This window comes from Dendrobates tinctorius, unplaced genomic scaffold, assembly GCF_039654945.1.
Source record: "Dendrobates tinctorius isolate UK_male_01 unplaced genomic scaffold, ASM3965494v1 ptg000022l, whole genome shotgun sequence".
NCBI lineage: Eukaryota > Metazoa > Chordata > Amphibia > Anura > Dendrobatidae > Dendrobates > Dendrobates tinctorius.
Genome location: NW_027361690.1, coordinates 39999789 through 40024474, shown reverse-complemented (window position 1 = coordinate 40024474; position 24686 = coordinate 39999789).

Sequence of the window (24686 nt, the reverse complement as noted above, 5' to 3'; positions counted from 1 at the left end):
GGTGGGGTTAGAACAGTTAATATTTTAGGGAAGAATAGAGGTAATGAGAGATACATTAAGTGCATGTATGCTAATGCCAGAAGCCTCACCAACAAAATGGAGAAATTAGAATTAACTTTCTTGGAACATAATTATGACATGGTGGGGTTTTCTGAGACGTGGCTGGACGAGACCAATGACTGGCCTGTTAATTTACAGGGTTATAAACTGTTTAGAAATGACTGTATAAATAAGCGAGGGGGTGTGTGTGTTTATATGTAAAATCATCCTTAAAACCCATCCTGCGTGATAATACTGTATATGTGAATCTAATGAAAATGTAGAGTTGCTGTGGGTGGAGATAAGGGAATGGGGAAAAAAATAATAAATTATTGATAGGGGTTTGTTATAAGTCTCTAAAAATAATGGAAGCAAAGGAGAATATCCTCATAAAGCAAATAGATGAAGCAGCGACTCCAGGAGATGTCATTATTATGGGGGACTTCAACTACCCTGAAATACATTGGGGAACAGAAACCTGCAGCTCCAGCAAAGGTACTGTATATACTCGTATATAAGCCAACCCGTGCATAAGCCGACCCCCCCCTAATTTTGCCACAAAAAACTGGGAAAACTTATTGACTCGCATATAAGCCTAGGGTGGAAAACGCAGCAGCTACTGGTAAATTTCAAAAGTAAAAATAGATACCAGTAAAAGTAAAATGATTTGAGTCATCAGTAGGTTAAATGTTTTTGAATATCCATATTGAATCAGGAGCCCCATATAATGCTCCATACAGTTCATGATGGCCCCATAAGTTGCTCCATACAAAATACACCCCATATAATGCTGCACAAAGGTTAATAATGGCCCCATAAGATGCTCCATAGAATAATATGCCCCATATGCTGCTCCATAAAGGTTATGGCCCCATAAGATGCTCCATAGAATATGCTGCCCCATAAGATGCTCCATAGAATATGCCCCATAAGATGCTCCATGGAATATGCCCCATAAGATGCTTCATAAGATGCTCCATATAATAGGCCCCATATGCTGCCCCATAAGATGCTCCATAGAATATGCCCCCATAAGATGCTCCATAGAATATGCCCCCATAAGATGCTCCATAGATTATGCCCCCATAAGATGCTCCATAGAATATGCCCCCATAAGATGCTCCAAAGATTATGCCCCCATAAGATGCTCCATAGAATATGCCCCCATAAGATGCTCCAAAGATTATGCCCCCATAAGATGCTCCATAGAATATGCTCCCATAAGATGCTCCATAGAATATGTCCCCATAAGATGCTCCATAGAATAGGCCCCCATAAGGTGCCCCATAAAATGCTCCATAGAATATGCCCCCATAAGATGCTCCATAGAATAGGCCCCCATAAGATGCCCCATAGAATATACCCCCATAAAATGCCCCATGGAATAAGCCCCGATAATATGCTCCATAGAATAGCTCCATAAGATGCACCATATATTATGCCCCCATAAGATGCCCCATAAAATATGTCCCCATAAGATGCTTCATAGAATATGCCCCCATAAGATGCTCCATAGATTATGCCCCTATATGCTGCTGCCACTGCTGCTGCAAACAAAAAAAAATTACATACTCACCTCTCCGTCTCTGGGGGCCAGGTGCCGGTGTCACTGCTGGCTCAGGACCAGGCACCTGAGATATTCACCTGTCCCTGGTCATTGCAGGTCACCGCTGTCTGCCACATCGTCTGTCAGTGACGTTCAGACAGCAGAGGGCACGGCGCACACTAACAACATCACCGCGCCCTTTGACCAGAACATCACTGACAGAGGACGCGGCTGACAGCGTAGGAACAGGGAACAGTGAATATCGCATATACTCACTCCCCCGGGCGCATCTCTGGAGCACCGTTCTCCCATGGTCTCCGGCGCCTGTGTTCAGCGGTCACGTGATACTGCTCATTAAAGACATGAATATGCGCATCATATTCACACAGATGTATATGAATCGCGTATAAGCCGCAAGGGGGACTTTCAGCCCCAAAAAATGGGCTGAAAATCTCAGCTTATACGCGAGTATATACGGTAATAGGTTTTTGACAACTATGAAAGACAGTTGTCTTTCACAACTAGTTCAGGACACAAGAGGGGGGGCACTGCTAGTCCTAATATTAACCAACGGGCCAGACCACATATCAGATATAACGGTTGTGGGTCACTTGGGTAATAGTGATCACAAAATAATAAGTTTTCATGTATCCTTTAATAAGATGTGTAGTAGAGGGATTACAAGGACAATAAACTTCAGGAAAGCAAATTTCCATCGGATGAGAGATGATCTTAGTGGAATAAACTGGGATGATATCCTGAGACATAAAAATACACAAAGAAAATGGGAGACGTTTATTATTAGCATCCTGGATAGAACCTGTTCACAGTATATACCCTATGGGAATAAACATGCTAGAAATAGGAGGAAACCACTATGGCTAAATAGAGCAGTAAGGGGCGCAATAAGTGACAAAAAGAAAGCATTTAGAGAATTAAAGCAAGTAGGTAGTGATGAGGCATTGAATAAATACAGAAAATTAAATAAATTCTGTAAAATGCAAATCAAGGCAGCAAAGATTGAAACAGAGAGACTCATTGCCAGAAAGAGTAAAAATAATCCCAAAATTTTATTTAACTACATAAATAATAAAGAACTAAAAAATGATAGTGATGGTCCCCTTAAAAATAGTCTGGGTGAAATGATGGATGAGGAAAAAGCCAATATGCTAAATGGCTTTTATTCAACATTATTTACACAAGAAAATCCCATGATGGATAACATGGTCAGTGATAACAAAAATTCTCCATTAAATGTCACCTAACCCAGCAGGAAGTACGACGGCATCTAAAAATCACTAAAATTGAAAAATCCCCGGGCCCGGATGGGATACACCCCCGAGTACTGCAGGAATTAAGTACAGACATTAATAGTCCATTATTTTTAATCTTTAAAGATTCCATAATAATAGGATCTGTACCACAGGACTGGCGTATGGCAAATGTGGTGCCAATATTAAAAAAGGGGACAAAAACTGAACTTGGAAATTATTGGTCAGTAAGTTTAACCTCCACTGTGGGTAAAATCCTGGAGGGTTTGCTAAGAGATACTATACTGGAGTATCAGAAGAAGAATAACCTCATGACCTAATATCAACATGGGTTTATGAGGGACTGTTCCTGTCAAACTAATCTGATAGGCTTTTATGAAGAGGTAAGTTCCGGACTGGACCAAGGAAATATAGTGGTCATGGTGTACATGGACTTTTCAAAAGCTTTTGATACGGTGCCACACAAAAGGTTGATACATAAAATGAGAACAATGGGGATAGGGGAAAATATGTGTAAGTGGGTTAAGAGCTGGCTCAGGGATAGGAATACAATTCGCTATGCCCCCTACAAGGTCATTAATAAATAGGAATATTTATTAATGACCTTGTAGGGGGCATAGAGAATTGTATTTCAATTTTTGCAGATGGCACTAAACTCTGCAGATTGATCAATACAGAGGACAATTTTATATTACTGGAGGATTTATGTAAACTAGAAACTTGGGCTGATAAATGGCAAAAGAGCTTTAATGGGGATAAATGTAAGGTCATGCACTTGGGTAGAACAAACAAGATGTATAATTATGTGCTTAACTGTAAAAAACTGGGAAAAACTGTCACTGAAAAAGACCTGGGTGTATGGGTGGACAACAAACTCCCATTTAGTGGCCAGTGTCATGCAGCTGCTGCAAAGGCAAATAAAATAATGGGATGCATTAAAAGAGGCATAGATGCTCATGACGAGAACATAATTTTACCTCTATACAAGTCACTAGTGCGACCACACTTAGAATACTGTGTACAGTTCTCGTCTCCGGTGTATAAGAAAGACATAGCTGAACTGGAGCGGGTGCAGAGAAGAGCGACCAAGGTTATTAGGGAACTGGGGGGTCTGCAATACCAGGTTATTACACTTATTAAACTTATTTAGTTTGGAAATACGAATGCTTAGGGGTGATCTTATTACAATGTATAAATATATGAGGGGACAATACAAAGACCTTTCTAATGATCTTTTTACTCTTAGACCTGTGACAGGGACAAGGGGGCATCCTCTACGTCTGGAGGAAAGAAGGTTTAAGCATACTCACAGATGCAGATTCTTTACTGTGAGAGCAGTGAGACTATGGAACTCTCTGCCATATGATGTTGTAATGAGTGATTCCCTGCTAAAATTTAAGAAGGGACTGGATGCCTTTCTTGAAAAGTATAATATTACAGGGTATATACACTAGTTTCCTTAATATTGCGTTGATCCAGGGAGCTAGTCTGATTGCCGTATGTGGAGTCGGCAAGGAATTTTTTTCCCCAATGTGGAGCTTAGTGTTTGCCACATGGGTTTTTTTTGCCTTCCTCTGGATCAGCATGTTAGGCTGTGGGTTGAACTAGATGGACTTAAAGTCTCCCTTCAACCTTAACTACTATGTTACTATATTATTACTATGTAAAGTGCAAAGTGATGGATATTACTATGCGAGGCAGTAAAGGGAGCAGGTTATTGCACCATACAGTAAGTGCAGTAATAGGGACACATACGGCAGCAGCATTGGGTTGAGTAGTTTGTGTAGGTTGGGAAAAGATAGAGACGGTGCAAAAAATTTGAGAAGTCAAATGTGTCTTTGCTTAATCTCTGCAGACTAGTCGTGGCTGGAAGAAGTCGCTATGTCATTCTGGGCCAGATGGAAAAAGTGAACAAATCCATCAGAATGAATATAAGCTGTAAGTCACTATCTGTAACTATACTGTAATCACTTGTATGCTCTGCAAGACCGTTATCCTCAACTATACGGCCATAATATGGCGATAATATCAGTTATCTGATAATATCAGATTTATTTTCAGTCATCTGCTGAGGTTCCCCCTGTACCCACAATTAGGGTGCTCCACCATAGTTGTACTCTAGGTTATCGCTTAGAGGCCCACTCAGATGTTTGCCCCCCTTCCTGAGCTGAACCCCTAACTACTCCTTTGATAGTAAGAATGCAGTCTTGGCTTTATGGTGTTGCTAGCTCAAGTCATTAGATATGCAGTCAGGTCTGAATTGCAGCTATATTACTCTTGCGTGAAAGAGCACTAATCATTTAAGTGAAATTCTAGAATAAGCTATTAAATATGTATACATTAGGAATATCAGTATTTCTAGCCATTATATGACTTGTATCCTGCATTTTTACCAATATCTGTGACTGCATGCTATATTTCTTATTTCAGTTGTCTCTGAGCTAGTGGGTGTCGACTAGCTGTTATGATGCCTTCCATAAACAATAAAGACAAACCATTCCTGCTCTCCTTTGTCTATGTAGCACCAGAAGCAATATTATGTAGAAAACTATACAGCAGTACTGAGCAGTGTAGCTGTGAATCCAGCAACAGGATGAGATACACATTGAAAAGAAGTATGTATGTCTTTTTGTCCCTTTCTTTGACATTGCTTCTCACTATGATTCTCCCTCTTAATGCCTCTCCCCTCTCCATGAATTTCAATAGATAGCTGTATCTGAACTTTAAGTAACCTGGTATTTTGTCTTATTTTGATTAGAGATGAGCGAACCCATGGACGTTCGGGTTCTTGTACTCAACCGAACTTTAGTCCAAAGTTCGGTTTGGGTACCAGAATTGTACCCAACCTTGAACCTGAACCCAAACCCCATTGAAATCAATGAGTACCTGACAGAGGCATAGCTAGGGTTTTGGTTCAGGTGGGGGGCGAAATTTCTGAGTGGGCCCCTAACCAGGTAACCTTGATTACAACTGGGTGACGCGCCCTAATAGTGGAGGAGAACCTAAGCAGATGACCACGCTGTTGCTGAAAATAATCTCTATACAATGATCAACACTGATATTAATGCCATATGGTCAGTGGTAGATACCAGTCCTATGGAACATATAAGAGATTAAAGTACAATTACAGATGGTGACTTACAGCTGACATTGTTTGTGATGGAATCGTTCACTTTTCACATCTTTTCCATCTGGCCCAGTCTGACATGGCAACTTCTTCCAGCCACAACTTGGCTGCAGAGATTACAACAAAGATACATTTCATGTCTCATATTTTCAGCACCGTCCCCAATGGGACTATTCCCAACCTGCAAAAACTTCTTATCCTACTGACACCCCAATGCTGAGCCACTGCTGCCGTATGTGTCCCTATTATTGCACCTACTGTGTACACTCTAAATTCTAAAACAATCCTCTAGAATATAGGAAGCCCATGTGCAAGTGCCCTAGAAAACAGTGCCCACATTTTGCCCCTTAGACAGTAATAATGCCCTTTGACAGTCATAGTAACCTGACTTCCCCTATAACAATAAGTGCCCACTTTACATTTACTAAAATCCCAAGTATCCCCCTGTACAGCTCCCCTATACACAGTATGATGTTCTCTTATAAGCAGTATAATGCCCCCTCACTGTATTGTACCCCCCCAGACAGTATACTGACCCCTTAGTAGACCCCAATCTGTTTTAGGTCTCCAACACTGTTTGATGGTCCCTTCAATGTAATCTCCACACTGTAGGATGGCCCTCTAGATAGCCTCCATATAGTATAATACACCAGATAGTCCTCAATATAGTATAATATACGTCCTATAGGCCTCCATATAGTATAATGCACTCCCCAAAGGCAGACTCAATATTGTATAATGCACCCCCATAGGCAAATTTTATATTGCATAATGCACCACCCATAGGCAGACACAATAGCATAATGCACCCCCCATAGGCAGACTCCACAGTGTAGTTGTGAAAATTCTGGCCAGCAGAGGGGATTGGTGAGTCAGCTAGAAATCAGCTGAGGGGGTTCTCATGGAAACGAAGCAGCTGTGAGGAAAAATGACAGTTAAATGTGAGGACGTGAGGTAAAAGAGATCTTTCTGGAAGATCCTGTCAGATGAAGACGGAGCTAATCTGAGAGGAGCTCGATAGGCAGAGCTGATCTGTGAAGAGGGAAAGGACAAGAGCAGAGACTGAGAGACTCTAGGGAAGCTAAAATACTGCATATAGCAGACCCCTGAGTGAAGCGCTAATAAAGAGAAAAGGGACATCAGAGTCCTAGGCTCACAGGAACTGTACGCCCTGATAGCCGAATCTGAAGGTACAGGGGATTGTAAATTCCTGTGCACATTAATCACCTGAGGGCACGACAGCGGATAAGGAACCCGGGGCCGACGGTGAAGAGAACAGTACCCGTGGAATAGGCTCACGCTGACAGCCGTACAGGTTAGTGAAACCATCACGAGTAGAGGGTCGCAGCATAGTTATATACAGCGGAGACCCACTTACAAAGAGCAGAAAGGAAGGTCCTAAATCCCCACCTGTCAAGGTGGATCCCCTGAATTCCTCCAGGCGAGCTGGACTCATTCCATCACCTGTATGTGGTACTCCGGACTGCAACCTATTACCAGTAAAAGGTAAAGAAACTGCACCTCTCTGTGTCTTTCTCTCATTTATCTGCACCCCAATGTTTACAGCCATTTTTACTATTTATTTAACATCTTTGCCCTGGGACTACCTGTGGAGGGCTATAACATCATAGCTGCGCCCAACATCCATCCCAGAGAAGCAACACCGCAGCGCTGGTCACCTCTGACTAGAATACCACAGGTGGCGTCACGTATTTCACCATCTAATAACTTTATTTTCATTTTTACCACATAAATACCACACAACTTTCCCCTATTTTATTACTGGACGCCTCTGGGCCACGGACCGGGTCACTGCCGCTGCCGCCGTGACACCGTCCCCCATGGAAGTGGACGGGCCCGATACTGAGTACCCCCAGGCCCCGAGGTGCGCTCCATAGTGCACCCCCCACAGGCAGACTCTATAGTATAATGCACCCTATAAAAAATAAATAAATACAATACTCACCTCTTCTCTTTGCTCCCCCGCTGCTCCCGCACATCTCAGTAAAGCGGGCGCCGAGCAGTGGCATCAACGCTGAGAGGGGGATGATGGGAGAGGGAGCGTAATGCTTCTTGTCTCATCAATGCGGTCAACTGTATCGGCATCCGATACAGTTGAACCTGCGATGACGGGTAGGGGGGCCCACTGCTGGCACCGGCTCCCCCCTCCGTAGGCAGTAGAATTTCGAAGCCACAGGAGCATGCTTCCATTTGGGCAACATGTGAGTTGTGAACTGGTGCATTGTCTTGCAGAAGGCGGATACTTTTGGTTAGCATGCCATATCTCTTGGTTTTGATGGCCTCCTGCAGTTCCCGCAGCAGTGAAGCATAGTATGCTCCAGTAACCATGGTACCCTTTGCTAGGAAATCCATCAATATTACTCCATGTTTTTCACAAAATACTATGAGCATGACCTTGAATGCCGAGGGTTAGGCACGTGCCTTCTTTGGAGGCGGTGTGTCATGATGCTTCCATTGCATTGACTGGACTTTAGTCTCAGGATCATAGTGTTAAACCCAGCTTTCATCCTGTGTGATCAGTCTGTTGAAAAAGTCCTCCTGGTTTCCATAGCACATTGTCAATAGAGCCTGAGAGCATTCGACTTGTTTCTGTTTGTGGAAAGGTATGAACAGTCTTGGATGATTTTTTCCACGGACATCACACTAATATTGACATTTTGGGCTAGGTGGCGAATGATTACGCTCTGATTTTCAAAAATGTCAACCTCCACTTGCTGGATGGTGTGTTCATCAACAGCAGAGTGGGGTCTCCCTGGAATTAGAGCTGTTTGCACCAAAGTCTGACCACATTTGAATTGACAATGCCAGTTCTTGACTACATCATATGATGGGGAATCATCCCCATAAAATTCTTTTATCTCATTGAACATCTCCTTTGGTGTGCGGCCTTTCAAGTAAAGGAATTTGATGACTGCTCTGTATTCTGCTGGGTCCATTATCAAACCTCACACCACTTCAGCACCTGTAAAATCAAGACCGTTATGAGCTCTGAGTTGCAAATTGGCACGGAACTGACAGAGACTTATACCATTACACTTGTAAAGTTTCAACATCCTGTGATAAATAGAAGTGGGTCAGGGGAAATCTTAATTGAACGCCCCTCTTAGGCTGGTTTCACATTTGCGTTTTTTAGCGCTGGAAAAAAACGCATACCTGCGCATGCGTTTTTTCCCCTATATTTAACATGGGTGCGCATACCTGCGCGCTGGTTAGCGCATGTATGCGATTTTCATGCGCTGCGTTTTTTTGGGGTGTGCGTTGGTATTTTCCAGACGCAGCATGTTGCATTTTTTGGCCCTGCAAAAAAGCGCATGCGCACATATGCGCACGTTTTGCGCTAAAAATGGCCATTATAGCCTATGGATGCGCATATGTGCGCACTGGCATGCTCATGTATGCGTTTTTTTGCATATGCGTTTTTTTTTTTAACCATGGAATTTAGGGGTTTGGGTTAGAGTTAGGGTCAGGGTTAGGGTTAGGGTCAGGGTTAGGGTTAAGTATGGTTTTGTTAAGGATTAGGGTCAGGGTTAGGGTCAGGATTAGGGTTAAGTATGGTTTTGTTAAGGGTTAGGGTCAGGGTTAGGGTTAGGGTTAGGGTTAGGGTCAGGGTTAGGGTTAGGGTTAGGGTCAGGGTTAGGGTTAGGGTCAGGGTTAGGGTTAAGTATGGTTTTGTTAAGGATTAGGGTCAGGGTTAGGGTCAGGATTAGGGTTAAGTATGGTTTTGTTAAGGGTTAGGGTCAGGGTTAGGGTTAGGGTTAGGGTTAGGGTCAGGGTTAGGGTTAGGGTTAGGGTCAGGGTTAGGGTTAGGGTCAGGGTTAGGGTTAAGTATGGTTTTGTTAAGGATTAGGGTCAGGGTTAGGGTCAGGATTAGGGTTAAGTATGGTTTTGTTAAGGGTTAGGGTCAGGGTCAGGGTTAGGGTTAGGGTTAGGGTTAGGGTCAGGGTTAGGGTTAGGGTTAGGGTCAGGGTTAGGGTTAGGGTCAGGATTAGGGTTAAGTATGGTTTGGTTAAGGGTTAGGGTCAGGGTTAGGGTTAGGGTTAGGGTCAGGGTTAGGGTTAAGTATGGTTTTGTTAAGGGTTAGGGTCAGGGTTAGGGTTAGGGTTAGGGTCAGGGTTAGGGTTAGGGTTAGGGTCAGGGTCAGGGTTAGGGTTAGGGTTAGGGTTAGTTAGGGTTTAGGGTTTGGGTTAGGGTTAAGTATGATTTGGTTAAGGGTTAGGGTCAGGGTTAGGGTTAGGGTTAGGGTCAGGGTTAGGGTTAGGGTTAGGGTCAGGGTTAGGGTTAGTAAAGTCATGGTTTGGGTAGTGTGAGGGGCCACCTAAAAATGTTGGAAAAAAACGCAAACGCGGTAAAAACGCACTAAAAACGCATACAAACGCATAAAAACGCTGCGTTTTTTTCATGCATGCTCATAAAAATGCTTGAAAAAAACGCAGCAGTTGTATGCTTATGTATGCGTTTTTTCAATGCGTTTTTTTGCGGGAAAAACGCGCTGCAAAAAAAAGCAAGTGTGAAACTAGCCTTACATAACAAAAAAGAATACCATGTGATAAGAGATGACACTATGCAAAATAAGAGATAACATAATGAAATAAGAAATGGCACTACACGTAATAAAAGAGGACCTTACGTAATAAGATACGGTTCTATATACAGTGGCTTGCAAAAGAATTCACCCCCTTGGCATTTTTCATGTTTTGCTACTTCACAACAGGGAATTTCACTATTTTTTTTAGGGTTTACAACAGTTCATGTAAAGAACATTCCTACAACTGTGAACATTTGGTTTCTTTCTATTGTGAAGCAAACAAATAGGACAAAAGAACTGAAAACTTCAGTGTGCATAACTAATCACCTCCTTAAAGTCAGTACTGTGTAAAACCTCTATGAGCTTTCCACATTTTATCATTGGGATTTTTGCTCACTATGCAAGGCAAAACTACTCCAGGTCCTTCAGTTACATGGTTTCCTCTGGTGAACAGTGATCTTCAAGTCTGAGTATTGATTCTCATGAACAAAATGTGTGCTGCACACATGGAGACTGATGATACACGAATGACATCAGTGTGTCATCAGTTTAACAGGTATCGACACCTGGGAAAAAACTACAGTTTGCAATGTTCAAAGGTTCAAGATGCTGAAGACGGCTCTGATCATTGTAACCTGGTCTCCCTGTGATCAGCGCATCCAGGAAACAATGATGGAAGTTGTATTCAGCACCCACTGTGTACATCGTAGGTAAAATAAAGAATTAATTTAAAAAAATGACTTGGTCTCCCTTGTAATTTTGGTAACAAGCAGAGAGAAAGCCAATGGCTGGGTGCTGACGTTAATCTGGGAAAGGGGACAATGTCCCAAATGGTTCATAGGCTATTAATAACAACACACAGCTGCTTGCTTAGTCTAGATGTAGGGTCCCCTTATACATTCTAGCCAGCAAAGGCTAAACAGACAGCTTTGGGTTGATATTAATAGCTTGAAAAGGGTCCAGAGATATTGACCCCCTCTCCCAGGCTAACAGCATCTGCCCTCAGTCACCACAGAAATGACGCATCAATAAGATGCACCAAATCTGAGGTTTAGCCTCGCTCTTTCCACTTGTCCTGATGCAGTGACAATGAGGTATTAGGGTTGGGGTTGATGTCAGCTTTGTATTGTCAGCTGACATCAGACCCAGGGGTTAGTAATGGAGAGGCGTCTAAAAGACACCCCTATTACTAACCTCATAGTCATATTGTAAAAAAGACACAAAACCAATAAAGTCCCTTTATTTGAAATGAAATTCCACACTCTCGTTTACATATTTATTCCCAAAAAAACAAAACAAAGTTATACTTACCTTTCCGCCTATAATCCATCAAAGCCCATGTCCCCTGTAAGAGACCAAAAATAAAAAAACAACAAATTCCTCACCTGCCCGACAATAATCTATTAAGGAAGATGTCCAATGATGAATCATATAATTTGGATAGCAGTCACATCAGTGATGTGACTGCTCTCCAAGCCAGTCAGAACACACTGACACAGGAGCGTGATTATGTTCCAGCAGTTTGCAAGGCTGATGTGAGAAAGATAACCGGATTTAATTGCTGATGAACCTAGATCACTTCGCTGATGTCAGTTCTCGTATTCCATAGTCTAACTACTCTAACTGTAAAGAACCTTTTCCTATTTAAATACCAGAATTACCATTCCTCCTCATGTAATGAGTGCCTGTGGTCTTTTGTATTGTCTTTGTAAGAAATTAGTCATGTGCTATTCATTTCTATTGAACACACATGTATTTATGCATATAAATGAGATATCCTCTGAGGCGTCTATTTCCTAAGCTAAACAAGCCCAACTTTTCTAACCTCTCATCATATGAGAGGCCTTCAATCCCATGTAATAATTTAGTTGCCCGCCTTTGAACTGAATCTCACTTCCCAATATCCTTTTTAAAATGTGATGACCAAACCTGATCCACATTCAAGATGTGGCATCACAAGTGATTTATAGAGGATAATAATACATTTGGATAGTTTCTGATGTTTGCATTAAAAACTGCATGAAAAAATGGTACATAGAAACATGCCCTTAAGGCTCGGTTCAGACGAGTTGCTCAATAGTTAATAGTTATTCCCTGCTTTGAGCAGGGAGTTAGACCAGATGACCCAGGAGGTCCCTTCCAACTCTACCATTCTATAATTCTATGACTGTAGGTTTCTAGAGCTGAGCTCCTGGGTTCAAATCCTACCATGGACAGCATCTTCAAGGAATATGTATTGCATGTTCTCCCCATGTTTTTGTGGGTTTCCTCAAGGGGCTCTGGTTTCCTCTCAATGTCCAAAGACATATCGATAGGGAATTTAGATTGTGAGCCCCAATAGGGACAATGATGTGATGTTTGCAAAGCGCTGTGGAATAATATAGTGCTATATAAGTAAGTATAAATAATAATATAAAAAATGAAAAATCTTCTGATTTCCATCCAGAAAACGTATCTGATTGTTATCCGTTTGCTCATCTGAGTGCCATCCATGTGTCTGTGTGACATCCATGTGGCATCAATATTTATACAATAACATTTTAAAATGTATATGATCAAATATATTAATTATGGCAATGTATCCATAAAAATTGGATGCAGTACAGATGTTCTATATGCAATCCAAATTTTTTTTTTTGCTCACCCATAGATTTGAATGGGCAAGTTGTCATATGATATACGAAAGACTAGTGCATGCTGTGATTTTTTTCACATGGACACTTTGTCCATGTGAAAAAATTGGTACCTGAACAGCCCAATTGCATTACAGTGGTCAGTGTGCTGTCTGATTTTTACTATGTTCTTAAATGAAAATTACCCTATTAGTTTTCCATTATGACTCAATTGTGCAGGACTGCCAACGACTGAATTAGAAAGCATACACTGGACTTATCAGTCAAGCATGTGATTGCAAACAGCTTGCTGACTGTGCCAACATCCATCAAAGCACTTCTCATCACCATTACTAAAGGTGTTAGCAGCACAGATTTGGACACAGCTTCAGTGAAGTTACATTCCAGGTTTCCAGAGGGAGGAAATGCTTCATGCTACACATTAAAACCATCTACCTGGAAGCAATTCCCAGTCACATCTGCACTACAAATATGTTTTGCTTCTACCATGCATATGCATTGATTTTTTTTGTTATCCCAGGAGTGTCATGCTCTATAAAGGTTTGGAATGTGCAAACATACAATAAAAAAAAAAAAAGAAAATAATTTACCAGTACTTTGGGAATTAGATAACTCCAGTTCAGGGATTACAACAGCAAGCATGCAAATTTTCTTTTCAGAAATATAGAAGGCTTGAACTTTAGTGCCACCTATTTGAAGCAGCAATTCTAAAAGTCAATATTAACCCTTTCCATATGACTCAGGATAAAAGACAAATCAGTATCTCAATTTGCAGACACGTGTTTCAGAGTGTTGCCCCTCCTCAGTACAAAGCATGAAATCTGATTTAGCTATATGACAGGCCTCTGACCAAAGTCTAAGCCTTAGACTCTAAGGCTATGTGCCCACAGTAGCGTTTTTAAACGCTCAGGAAACGGGTCTCCTTCCCAGAAAACGCGCGTTTTTTGCGCAAAAAAAACGCACGTTTTTTTCCATGCGTCTTTTAGACTATTGGAAATAGCCAAAAACGCGGTCCTAAGCGGAAATTAATGAACATGCTGCGTTTTTTTTACCGCTAAGCGTTTCCTTAATGGTAAAAAACGCATCCATTGGCACAAAAAGGCCAAAATGCATTAAAATGAATGGGATGCTTCTTTTAAGCGTTTTTAATGCGGTTTGACCCCGAAAAATGCATCAAAAACGCTTAAAAAAGTGCAACGTGGGCACACAGCCTAAGGATTAACATATCCCCTTGTGGAGGGTGACATGCCTGGCATGAAAAAACCAGGGGAAGAGTCTTGAGGAGATCATTTGCATATTCCCAGTGCCTTCTGGGATAAGTGAAGAGTCTCTGCGAGCTCCTTGATCACTGTGTTTTGGCCGTTGCAGCTGAAAAGAGGACATCGGAAAACCAGGGGAAGAGTCTTGAGGAGATCATTTGCATATTCCCAGTGCCTTCTGGGATAAGTGAAGAGTCTCCGCGAGCTCCTTGATCACTGGGTTTTGGCCATTGCAGCTGAAAAGAGGACATTGGAAAACCAGGGGAAGAGTCTTGAGGAGATCATTTGCATATTCCCAGTGCCTTCTGGGATAAGTGAAGAGTCTCCGCGAGCTCCTTGATCACTGGGTTTTGGCCGTTGCAGCTGAAAAGAGGACATCGGAAAACCGTGCGTTTTTAAGAAATCTCAATATGGAAGAAGCCAGGAGCCATTTGGTGAGCTGCATTTCTTGCTACATGTTCACAGACTTACCGGTGGAAAAGCCAAACTTCACATGCCACAAATGCAAGCTTGTGTCCCTGTTGGAGGAAAAGTTGCAAAATCTCGAAGAGAGGTTAGCTACGTTGAAGACCATTAAGGAAGGTGAAGAGTTCTTAGACAGAGCAGAATTATCTCTTCATGTTACAGGAAGAGAAGAAATTCGAAGTACACCTGAAGAAACAGAGGAATGGAGACATGTGACCCAGAGAAGCAGGAGGATCAGGAGGCAGTCAGCACCCATACTTCTCAGTAACCAGTACCAGGCTCTTACACAGGAGAGCGATGAAGAAATACATCAGGATAAGACTTTGCCCACAAACAGCAACCTTGTACGCCTTCAGAGTCCTCCTGGATGGAGAAAGAAAAATGTTGTGAAGAAGAAACGGAGAGTGGTGGTCATGGGGGATTCCCTGTTGAGAGGAACAGAGGCCGCTATCTGCAGACCGGATATAACTTCAAGAGAAATGTGCTGTCTTCCAGGTGCAAAAATTAAAGATGTGACTGACAGGATATCAGGACTCTTCAGACCTACAGATGACTACCCATTCCTGCTACTACATGTGGGGACAAATGACACTGCAAGAAACGACCTGGAAACCATCTGCAGAGACTTTGAAGACTTAGGCAAGAAAGTGAAAGAACTGGGAGCGCAGGTGGTCTTCTCTTCAATCCTCCCAGTGGATGGCCATGGAACAAGGAGGTGGAATAAGATTCTGCAGGTGAACAACTGGCTACGTCGATGGTGCCGTCAGCAACGATTTGGATTTATGGATCACGGAGTGAATTACTTTTACGATGGACTACTTGCTAGAGATGGGGTGCACCTTACGAAGACTGGAAAACATGTATTTGGAAGTCGCCTTGCTACACTTGTAAGGAGAGCTTTAAACTAGAACAACATGGGAAGGGAAGCAAAAGACCAGAAAAAGCCATACATCTGAAAAATGCTATTGAGAACTCTGCTATTAGAAGTGGAAAGGAAGAACAAAGACAAAAGAATCTAAATAATAAAAATATTGGAGAAAGAGAAACCAATCACAAACTAAAATGTTTCTATACTAATGCACAAAGCATGGGCAACAAACAAGGAGAATTGGAACTACTAACACAGGAAAAGAAATATGATGTCATTGGAATCACTGAAACTTGGTGGGACAATACACATGATTGGAATACAAGACTAGAAGGATACAACTTATTTTCAAGAAACAGACTTGATAAACGAGGAGGAGGTGTCGCATTGTATGTTAGAAACGCGTATATCTGCACAGAGATTGAAGCTTCAGAGACTGGGAGTACTGTGGAAACTGTTTGGGTAAGAATACAAGGACAGAACAATGGAAAGGACACCATTGTAGGCATTTACTACAGGCCGCCTGTGCAAGCTGAAGATATGGATGAACTCTTTATGCATCAAATGGCCAAGTTCTCCAAAAAATATGACATAGTTGTCATGGGAGATTTCAACTATCCAGACATTTGTTGGGAATCTCTCTCAGGCAAAACTAACAGGTCAAGGAAATTCTTATCCTCTCTTGCTGACAACTTTATCTTCCAAAAGGTAGGGGAGAAAACAAGGGGAACTGCTACCTTGGATCTAATCCTTACAAACAGGGAGGAAATGGTTGAGGAGGTAAAAGTGGCTGGGACCCTAGGAGGTAGCGACCATGCTATTTTAGAATTTTGGATAACTAGAGGAGGAAGACCTGTGAAGACTCAGACGTCATGGTTAGATTTCAGAAAGGCAGATTTTAAGGGATTCAGAAAGAGAATTGGAGGGATCCAATGGCTGGATATCCTTAAAGACAAAAATGTCCAGGAAGGATGGGAAATCTTGAAAAATGAAATTCTCAAAGCACAATTGTTAACAATTCCAAAAAGTGGGAAGAATAGGAAGAATTTAAGGAAGCCAGGATGGATGAACACAGAACTTAAGCACATGCTAAAAAGGAAGAAAAAAATGTTTATAAAATGGAAAGAGGGAGGCATATCTAAAGAAGAATATAATGCTGTCTGCAGAACCTGCAGGGAACAAATCAGATTAGCTAAAGCTGACAATGAATTGAGGCTTGCAAGAGATGTCAAAAGCAATAATAAAGGATTTTGGGGATATGTCAAAAGTAAAAGAAAAGTCAAAGATGCTATAGGATTTTTACAGGATGAAAATGATGAAATGGTAAGATAGGATGTTGAGAAGGCCGAACTTTTAAATTCCTATTTTGCATCTGTTTTCTCTCAGAAAGGAAATGTAACATCAACTGTTCTTCACTGTCCTATTAAGGGAATAGAAGAATCCAGGATATCTATAAACAGAAAGATAGTGAGGAAACACTTAGCTAACCTAAATGAATTCAAGTCACTAGGTCCAGATGAATTACACCCCAGAGTACTGAAGGAGATAGCAGAAGAAATTTCTGAACCCCTCTCCATAATCTTTGAAAATTCTTGGAGAACAGGAGAAGTCCCAGAAGACTGGAGAAGAGCAAATGTTGTTCCTATCTTCAAAAAGGGGAAGAAGGTGGACCCAGGCAACTATAGGCCGGTGAGTCTGACATCTATACCAGGAAAGATCTTTGAACAAATTATTAAACAACATGTATGTCAGCACCTGGATAAGAATGAAGTGATTAAACAGAGTCAGCATGGGTTTGTAACTAATAAGTCATGTCAGACTAACTTAATTTCCTTCTATGATGGAATCACTGATTGGGTAGATCAAGGAAATGCTGTAGATATAGTATATCTTGACTTCAGCAAAGCATTTGACAAAGTATCTCATACAATCCTTATTGAAAAAATGTCTAAGTATGGAATGGACAAGGCAACTGTTAGGTGATTCATAACTGGCTTAGTGATCGGACCCAAAGAGTGGTCGTAAATGGCTGCACATCCAGTTGGAAGAATGTCTCAAGTGGGGTACCACAGGGCTCTGTCCTGGGCCCTGTATTGTTCAACATCTTTATCAACGATTTAGATGAAGGAATTGAGGGTAAACTGATTAAATTTGCTGATGACACAAAGCTAGGAGGGATAGCTAATACTAGAGAAGAGAGAGCGAGGATTCAAAAATATATAAATAAACTGGAGAAGTGGGCAGCAACAAACAGAATGGTTTTTAACAGGGAAAAATGCAAAGTACTACATCTGGGCAATAAAAATGAAAAAAGCATATACAGAATGGGAGGAATAGGGCTAAGCAACAGCACATGTGAAAAAGACTTGGGCATACTAATAGATCACAGACTGAATATGAGTCAACAGTGTGATGCAGCAGCAAAAAAGGCAAATGCAATTCTAGGATGTATTAACAGAAGCATACAGTCTAGATCACGTGAAGTCATTATTTCCCTCTACTCCTCTTTGGTCAGACCTCATCTGGAATATTGTGTCCAGTTTTGGGCACCACATTTTAAAAAAGACATCAACAAACTGGAGCAAGTTCAGAAAAGAGCGACCAGAATGGTGACCGGTCTGCAAACCCTGTCTTATGAGGAAAGGTTGCAGGATTTGGGAATGTTTAGTTTGCAAAAGAGAAGACTGAGAGGAGACTTAATAGCTGTCTACAAATATCTAAAGGGCTGTCACATTGTAGAAGGATCAACTTTATTCTCATTTGCACAAGGAAAGACTAGAAGCAATGGGATGAAACTGAATGGGAGGAGACACAGATTAGATATTAGAAAAAACTTTTTGACAGTTAGAGTGATCAATGAGTGGAACAAGCTGCCACGAGAAGTGGTGAGTTCTCCTTCAATGGAAGTCTTCAAACAGAGGCTGGATAGACATCTGACTGGGATGATTTAGCGAATCCTGCTTTGAGCAGGGGGTTGGACCAGATGGCCCAGGAGGTCCCTTCCAACTCTACGATTCTATGATTCTAAGTGTAAGGAGACATAAAGGCCATGCAATGCTACTCTGGTAAATTAAAGACAGAGGACAGTAACATTTTGGTGCTGCTCCAATGTCTTTGTGATATTTTGTGTAATTTCTACATGTTAAAGTATCAATTTACAAGGCATCAGATAATGCTATACATTTTACACTACAGATCACAAACAAAAGGTGGAGTGACCACCACTGAAGGTGTTTGACCATGAATCTAAATGTCAATAATCTATTAACTACAGACTTGACAGATCAGTTTTTACTTACCACTGTTGTTGTTATGCCTTCATGATGACATACTTTCACATTAAATTGTGTAAAATTTATAGCATCACCAATTTACCAATGTCTATGGGGCCTAGGTTTAAAACTGATTTAAATTGCAACATTAAACTTAATAAAATTATCTTTGTTATAAACCATTGTGCTTATTATCAATTATCAATGAAAAGAAGGTCCTCCTCTTGAGGCAATTCATCCAAATTCATTTTTAGTTTTAGTTTCTTAGATAGGGTCTTCAGTGCAGGGAATGAGGGCTATCTCTAAAAATTCTTTGGCAGTGAAGAAACAGTGGTTTATTTTATGTGCACAAAATGCATTTCTGAAAAAGTTTGGGAGTACTTTGAGGCTTACAAAGAAACTTCATTTATTTGAAACTTTTAAAGACATAAATGTATGCCTTGGTGGTTTGATCAAGGGAAGTTAGTGCATAAAATGAAAGGCACATCATACTAACTTCCCTTCAAATTATTAGAGGACGGTGGTGGGTGGTAATCCCTCATTGTTCTATTGTTCAATTAACCAGAATATTTGTCCTCCAAGATGCGTAGACTAGTAAACTATAGTGGACTGATACAATACATAATCAGCAGTCATTCCATAGATTAACCTGCAACAATACAGGCTCATATGAAAGAATGGCTCATGTCCAATAACCTACTGAACAAAGGAACAATATGTATGTCATAACTGAGAATAATTCACCCCCCCCACACACACACAAGTGACCAGGGTGACACTGTGTTGTTTCAACTTGTTTAAACCAAAAAGTTCTATTTTACTCTTATCTGATCATAAAGCATTGCCCTAATAACCTTCTGGCTTGTCCAAGTGATCTATAGCAAAAAAGGCAGCCAGGTAACAATTTTCTTTTTGGAGAGTAGAGGCTTTCTCCTTGCATTACTGTCATGCACAACATTGTTGTTCAGTGTCCTCCTGATGGTGAATTCTTTGCGACCTTGCAGACTATTATATGACTAAGGGTACTTTCACATTGCGTTTAGTACATTCTCAGTGGCCCCCTCGGGGCATACGTCTGAACACTCACGCAAAACGGGATTCAGACGTATGCGCCAATGGGGCCATAGACTATAATGGTGATGGCAGAGTGAACATGTGCTCTGCCATGCATCGTTTCCATGCATACTGGAAGCAGACTCTCAGACGTAGTAGACAGTGCATCACTGTGTGTATGTGCATGTGTCTACTTATTGGAAGCGGATTAATCTCTGTAGTGTCCAGCCGTTCAACAGTGAATATATATTTATCCAGGAGCAAAAATAATACAACTTACAACTGGTATTTCTTATAGCTTAGAATCTTAGCATCTTTTCTGCCAGCTTGCAAAGTGAAAGTAAAATTGTGCTCCAGCTACAAACACACACTGAGTGAACAAGATATTTTTGTTTTTTTTTGCTTTTGTTTGTCTTTTTTGTTGTTGTTTTTTTACAGTGACTCCATAGAATCATAGAATGGTGGAGTTGGAAGGGACCTCCTGGGCCATCTGGTCCAACCCCCTACTCAAATCATCCCAGACAGATGTCTGTCCAGCCTCTGTTTGAAGATTCAACCATACTCATGTCATCACCCAGTCCACTGAAGCCAATGTCCCCTGTAAATGAATTAAAATAATAAAACAATCATCATCCTCACCTGTCCGACGTGAAGAGATAATCCATAATATCCCACGGCGATCCTGATGGCTTTGAGAGCAGCCATTGATGCGACTGCTACCCAGCAGCCAATTACACACTGACACAGGAGGTAATCGCTCCTGCAGTGTGTAGCACTGAGCTGTAGTGAGAAATTTTACCAGAGTTCATAAGCTGATGAGCCCTGGTGATCTCACTGATAGTGCTGCTGCATGAGAACTTTCTCAAGCAGCGGTGGTGCGGTAAGTGAATTCACCGGGGTTCATCAGCTGATGAACTCTGGTGAAATTTCGCATTGCAGCTCAGCGCTACACACTGCAGGAGTGATTATATGCTCTTGTCAGTGAGTCATGACTGGTCTACCTGGCAGCCAGCATCAGCTGATGTGTCTGCTCTATAAGTGATCTGAATGGTCATGGCACTTTATGGATTACCGCGGATAGGTGAGGGATATGGTGGTTTATTATTTTTTCTCTTTTCCAGGTGGCATGGGCATCGGGGATTAGGAGTTAAGGTGAGTATATAGTGTGTTTTTATGTTTTAAAGAATACAAGGAATTCAGGAATTAGGTGTAAGGTGATTAAATACTCTATTTTTTATTTTTAAGTTAATATTTATTTAAACTTTTTTTCCTTTGAGCACAGTTTACAGCTGATTACTACGCCCATTAGCCGCTGCTTGCTTTTGCTGTACACAGTTTCAGCAGGTGTCAGCTGATGGGAGTAGTAGTCTCTCATCAGCCGATGCCTGTGACCAGCAGTAAGCTGTTTACCGCAGGTCACAGTCACAGCTGCGGGGTCATGCTGACATCTGACAGCATGACCCCGCAGTGCTCTGATCAATGGTAGTGCTTTTTGCGCTGTCACAGAGATGACAGTGTGGGAAACACCATAGAACACCATAGAAAGTACACAAAAATGCACCGTGTGCACACAGCCTTGCACTCACAAAATAGCGCCGAGACCACATATCCATTCTTTATATGGATAGGGACATGTGATTTTGGCAGCCAATGACACGGGCCTTGTGTCTGGAAATTGTGGATGGTTTCTGCACCCTGATTGGCTGCCAAAATCTCCACACATTAAGTTAATAAAAACCAAAAATGAGTCTGCCACTCCTCTGACCTCTCCCCACCCACTCCCCTCATCAAACACGTTGCCCGGCTCATCATACAGTACCACTATCCTAGAATTTGGCAGAATTTTGCAGATTTTGAGAAAAATGCTCCGGATAATTCCTTCCATTCTCCTCTTCTTAAAAGGTTTGAAGTGACGTAAGGTCCTCATGACATCAATTTGCAGAATTTGCAGAATGGGCAAAACAAAAATTGAACAGGACCCTCAGTTTACACAGAACATTATGTTCAGTGATGAGGCAAACTTTTTTGGGTGGGCCATTTATATGGGTACACCTAAATAAAATGGGAATGGTGACACTTTCCTTGCGTAGGGTGTCTTGCACTGAAATCTGCTGCAATGACTGCGTTCACCAGACATCAACACAATTTTTTTTCGCTCCTCACGTGTTAACCTCTGCGACATGTCAATGGCTGTAAACAAAGAGAAACTTGTAAATAACTCATGAAAGAATACAGTTATGTTAAAACCAAGCACACCATTGCTTTTCTTGTGAAATTCTCAATAAGTCTGATGTGTCACATGACCGTCTTCCCATTGGAAAAAATAAAGTTGGATCCAAAATGGCCGCCATGGTCACCACCCATCTTGAAAAGTTTTCCCCCTCCCATATACTAATGTGCCACAAACAGGAAGTTGATATCACCAACCATTCCCATTTTATTTATGTGTATCCATATAAATGGCCCACCTTGTACATTCTTCCTATACACTACAGTTCTTAAATAACAGTTGGCTATAGAACTCCCCCTCCACAGCCATCTGCAAACAATTGAACGTCTCGTTCTATGATCACTATGGCTTAAAATATCAATTTCCTACCTTAGACAAGCAAAGTTTATGACATTAGCCTTTTTCCTCTAATTTTGTTTATTAAACCTAGGTGCATCTGATAATCAGGTATGTCTTTAAATTTGAAAATCTCGTAAATTAGTATTTTGCTTGCATGTTTTACAATTATGTGTTTCACAAAGAAAGGCAATCTGTACCTTGTTTGGATATTTTGTAGGTGTGTATAATGTTTCTACTTAGTAAAAGGTTTTAAAAAAAAAACGGTAAATGTATATCTAATTATTGGAAAAAAATAAAAAGTCCTATACTTCTAACACAACGGCAGTGGGTAACATTGACCAAATGTGATAATGGAAACTCCAGGATTGTGAAGTTTCATCCAGTTAATGGTTGAGTACATTTACCTACCGTAGATATTTCATGTGGTGAACATATAGGTCACCACAAAAACTTTTACACTCAGTTTCAGGAAACTTTGCAAAAAGCGTTGTTCCTGCATTTGTGATCTCAGAATATTTTTACATTACTGATCGTAAAAGGTGCTGATCGTAAAATATTCACTGATTAGAGGAAAATTTTCTTTAAGATTATGTCTTATATAGCTTAGAATAGACTGGCCATATACGTTAGATAACCGTTGGTCGAATTTACATGTGTTCTGAACTGTAAAAGGGAGAAAGTCGTTGCCTGATACCTCTGTGGCAGTATAATTCCACTGAGAACATGAGTAGATCTGCTGAAATCCAGCTGCCTGAACCATCTCCAACTTGAGATGTCCAGTATTGTAATGTATATGAGCAGCTTACATCTTTAAATTACTGATATACAATACTGAATATATGTATTTAAAAGTCTCACTTTGCATTCTGTATAATTTTACATGGTCTTTCACTCAGGGAGAATCTAGATTTTTTGCTGCTTGAGGCAATAATTTAGATGGCGCCCCTTCCCGCAGTGCAATTTAAAACTGCCATGGACAAACACAAATCCATCATTGCTTTTTGGAGTTTGCTTTTACATTATTCATTCTTAATTATTTAATCCCCTTAGAAGACTTGAACCTGCAAAGTATGATCACATATACTACATACTACAATAGCGTAGTTTTGCAGAATATAGAAAAAGATCACTATCTTCTAGAAAGAAATACAGTACGAAAGCCACTATCAGCACATGAATACAGCACCAGAACCACCATTAGTATAAGAATACAGCTCTAGAAACACCATCAGTGCTAGTATATTTTTAAACTTTGATGCCACAAGTTAGTCCTGAGCTCAGATGTTTAGCAAATGGGAACAAGCTGACTGAGCTAGACTGCAAAGGAACATGTAAAATATGAATTCACAGTGAAAAAGCTTAAAATTTCAATCCTTATTGATATTCAGTATCTGCTGTACTGGAGTTTTGTTAAAGGTTATATTCTTTCATTATACCAACATGCAGTGAGCGAATTAAAGCTGGATTAGAAACAGAAGTCCATAATAACATGACTTTGGTATTACTCTAAAAAAATAAAACGACATCAAAAGAAAACCAGGTGTTCAGATGTGCAGCATATGGGAATCCAATCACTGTCCTAAAATGCTTAGAAACTAGAACATTTTCTGAAGCAATGGCTTGCCCTTCTCTTAGTGATGCAAGGTGCCAAAATGATGTGGAATGAGTCACAGCATTGGAACAGGTCAACTACTTCTTCAGTGGTTGGTATTGATTCAGCATTATCGTATACCAGTATGTTACTTCTGATGAGGCAGGCATGGATCAGCTAATAATTTCAGTACTGTTTTGTATCTCATAACATTTTTAAATGTGTCTGTCAGGTGAATATCCAGTGCTCAATCCATCCTACGTTTCAAACCCAAAGTGGACCTAATCGCAATGAAACACCCTGAAGAATCCTTACCTCCCGGCAAACAAAACGGTAACGCCGATGGACTATGTCGACAAACGGATCAGTTGATAGGTATAAAGATTACGACTGTTAACTAGTATGCAGCATAAAATACCCTCATCAGAGAGTTGGGTTCACAGAATA